Below are 3,866 nucleotides of genomic sequence, written 5' to 3'. Positions count from 1 at the left end.
AGTTTTTTGTTCATTGCATCTGACATATTTTTAAGTGTCCCTGTCCTGTTTCACTGACTATTGTTTTCTCTCAGATCTATACTGCAGCTGTATCAGCAAAAAACTGGAAATGGTATGTCTGTATTTATTGTTTTCTTTCCCCATCTGGTTTTTTGGTGTTGGGCAAGAGGGATTGCAGGTTTTGGTCTCCAGTTACTGCTTTCTCATTAACTGATATTTTTACAGATGTACCTATAAAAACTTAACGATAATGTTCTGAGGGATTGCAGGTTTTGTGCTCTACTGCTCTTAATATTTATAGTATGCTTTTTGTTGATGATTACTTCTTTACAAAGTTGATGATTACAGTCATGATCATAATGGCAAATATGACAAATCTTAATATTGTGCTTGGGCAATTCATGCAACTGATATAATTAACTCCCTAAAGTTCTCCACCCCCTCCTCTCCTGCTGTAGTGGCTGTAGTGCTGTTATTAGAATTAATGCTTTCTTATTTTTAATTGTTTTTTCTGTTTTCCAGGTTCCATTGTAGGTCTAAACTTTGCTGTTTATGAGTCTTTGAAAGATTGGTTAGTTAAATCCAATCCATTTGGTCTAGTGCAAGATTCTGAGTTGAGTGTGACAACTCGCCTGGCATGTGGTGCTGCACCTGGAACTGTTGGGCAAACTGTTACTTATCCCCTTTGAAGCACCTTTAGATTGAAGGTGTGAGTATCATTTTAGAGAAGCCAATCCATGCATGTTGTTAGAATTTTAATTATTATTTTTTTAGGTGTTACATATCATAGCCCATATTGTTAACGTGGTTTCTCAGCCTGGGAAATCGTGGAATAATTATTGATTACTAGACCATATAATATTACTCTACTTAACAACATTATTTCTTTTAATGTGATCATAAATGTTCTGAGGAAATAGAGTGTTCATGCAGATGTCTTGATTAATTTCCAACACCTAGACTACATGTGTCAGCTTTCTGTTTCACTTGGGTTTTAGGTTTTTTCAGCACTTAGATTTGTTTTACAAACCAACTGCTGCTTTCATCTGCAATATCAAATTCCCTCTTCAGGTGGCTAGCTTTCTATTTGATGATCATAATTGCCCACCACTTCAACTGGTTATCTCTTTCTGTCATAGTGCATACTCGTGGTTGAAGTTAGATATTGAGAATGTTGTGGTTGTCCACTGTAAGGCTGGAACGAACAAGGTTGATGATTTCTAGTCTTCTATTATTCTTGAAGGTGAGTAGTATCTAATCGTTTTCTTCTAAATTTAATGAACCTGCTTTACATTTACTCCATCTTTCTTTTTATGCTGCTCAGTTTTATTTATATTTGGTAAGTTAAATGTGCTGCAGTTCTTTCCAATTGCTGAGGAGTCAATGGATTACTATAATCAGAAATGATGTGTTGATGGAAAAGGACTTGTTCTGCCCAGTCAGATTGTAAGTTCGGCTTTGCTATGTCCTAATTCAGCCGAAAATTGGGGATTCTGGAGTATTACACTCTTGCTTCTTCTTGTCTATTGTCTTACTTTATCTTTTGTAACTTAAACATGTTTTTAGTTCCCTTGTTGATTTTGCTATTTCAGGGAAGCTGTGAAACATTTTGATCCTGGTCCTAGTGTTCCTCACAGCCATACCAAGCCTTATGTACGATCTAAGGGAAGGAAGTTTGAGAGGGCTAGAGGAAGAAAGAACAACAAAGGACTTAGTGTTTAAGTTGTATTGTTTCTGTATTTTTCTACCGTTTTTAGTTTTGGAATTTGAACTCGAAATTTATTTTGTATTTGAATATTAGTTTATTAATGTATAAAATAATTAAAGCAAAAATTATGTCACTAATAAAAATTGTCTTGCAACAAAAATTGCATACTATATTTATAGGTTTGGTAATAAAAAAGGATTGAAAATTTATATTGTGTAGTAATTAAGATCAAGTAAGAAAAAGAATTTTTTTTTTTAATTTAACAAGCCTTTCGCCACGCTTTTAAAGCGTGGCCGTATATCTCCCTATTGCCACGCTTCAAAAGCGTGGCTGTATCTCTCCCTATCGCCACGCTTCTAAAGCGTGGCCATATCTCTACCTATCGCCACGCTTTAAAAGCGTGGCCGTATTTTCCACCTACAGCCACGTTTTTACAAGTGGCTGTTTGTAAAAAAGCGTGGCAAACAAAAAGCGTGGCAATAGGCTGCAAAAAGCGTGGCGATAGAGCAACCGCCACCCTTTGATAGGTCACCCTTTCAAAAGCGTGGCGGTAGCTTAAAAAGCGTGGCGAAAAGCTATCGCCACGCTTTTTTCAGCTTTTCGCCACACTTTAAAAGCGTGGCAATAGACGTGTTTTCTTGTAGTGTTCCTACTATGAACCCTCTCTCCAAAATAATGAACCTTCCTATTCACCCCAAGCCCCAATAGACGATCCTCTCACTTTGTTACTCCAAGGACAAGAAGCCATGAAGCGGGATACACTTGAGTTTGTGACCAATTTGACCAAGGTGGTGCACACTTTAGCCCACCAATGCTTGAATACTCAAGGTACTCCCGTGACCACATGGGAAAAGTCAAAAGAAGAGCAAAGTATGAAGGAGAAATTGGAAAATTTGGTGGAGAAGGAGGAGTCAAATTTTGTGTTGGAACAATTGGAGGAGCCTATGATCATTGAAGAAAAGGAAGAGGTGGTTGAAGATTTAGGAGATGTTGAAAGTCCAAGGGAATGTAGTCTCATGGAGCACTCTTCCAAGGAGCTTGATATTGAAGTTGAAGAAGGTGCGCAACCCCCAAGGCATATCATCGTTGGAGACTTGGAAGAAGTTTATCAAGAAATGGATTCAATCATAGATGAATTGCTCTCTACAATGGAATCCTCACCCGTTGGACATGGAGTTGAAATTATAGAAGAGTATGCACAACCTCCCAAGGAAGATGAGAAGGGCATGGTGTATATTGAAATTGAAGAATATGAAGAGGTTGATCAAGAGATGACCTCGTTCATCAATGAATTTCTATCCAAAATTGAATCGCCTCTCATTAAACAAGATAAAGTTCTTGAAGATAACACCAAGCCACGTAACAAAAAGGGAAAGGTTGAAATCAAGGAAGCCCGTAAAGAGGTGGAAATACACAAAGAAGAGCACAAGGAAGTAGACCTTGCATTGTCTAAGTGTGGGGAAGCCTCCCTTCCCGAGACATCATCCAACGCAACATTCAAGTGGGTAAAATTCTTATCCATAAGCTTCACTTTCTCGCTTGAATATGGTTTGATTGAAACGGATGGACAACTTAGAGCTCTTTGTGGAATTAAAAGCAAGAATGAGTTGTGTAGTGGTTGCACGTTAGGAATTAGGCTCATTAAGGTCAAAGCTTCAAGGTATAGGGATGATGTTGGGACAAGAATTACTTTATATGGATCTAGGAGGAAGCATTGGTGGAGTAAAGAGAATTCTATGTGCCAATCACCTTTATGTCAACCGCTCATCCGACAAAACCATGAAACTCAACTAACGGATGGGTGTGAAGACAAGATATGGGATCCCGGTTCGCTATGTGAAGACCAACTATGGGGACTCATATCTTGGGTAGAACTTTGCCCAAGCTTGACGAAAATGGTTGGAAATTCTGTCAACCAATTGAGAAGCAAGGATCCTTGGAGATTCAAGGATGAGTACAAACATAAGCCACCATGACAATAAGCCCCTCAAAATGTCCAACTTAAGGACTTAAACTAAAAGTGCTAGGTGGGAGACACCCCACCATGGTAAACTCTTTCCTTCCTCTTTTAGTTTTGTTTAATAAGTGATTTGAGTTGCCATTGTAGGTAGATTTTCATTTCATATTGATTTGTTTGTAAAGATTGGTTGTTAATATG

At 38.1% G+C, this 3,866-nt stretch overlaps 1 long non-coding RNA gene across 1 annotated transcript; it reads left to right on the top strand.

Annotated features, from left to right (window-relative positions):
- The first annotated feature begins 299 nt into the window (after positions 1 to 299).
- On the top strand, positions 300 to 1,838 carry LOC112735962 (uncharacterized). The gene is made up of 4 exons (XR_011870418.1): positions 300 to 707; positions 1,072 to 1,243; positions 1,360 to 1,446; positions 1,593 to 1,838. It is a non-coding gene; the product is annotated as an uncharacterized lncRNA (long non-coding RNA).
- The last annotated feature ends 2,028 nt before the right edge of the window (positions 1,839 to 3,866 follow it).

The sequence above is a fragment of the Arachis hypogaea genome, chromosome 13 (genome assembly GCF_003086295.3).
Source record: "Arachis hypogaea cultivar Tifrunner chromosome 13, arahy.Tifrunner.gnm2.J5K5, whole genome shotgun sequence".
NCBI classification, from domain to species: Eukaryota; Viridiplantae; Streptophyta; class Magnoliopsida; order Fabales; family Fabaceae; genus Arachis; species Arachis hypogaea.
Note: the sequence above shows the minus strand (reverse complement) of the source record. Positions and strands in the feature narration are given on the sequence as shown.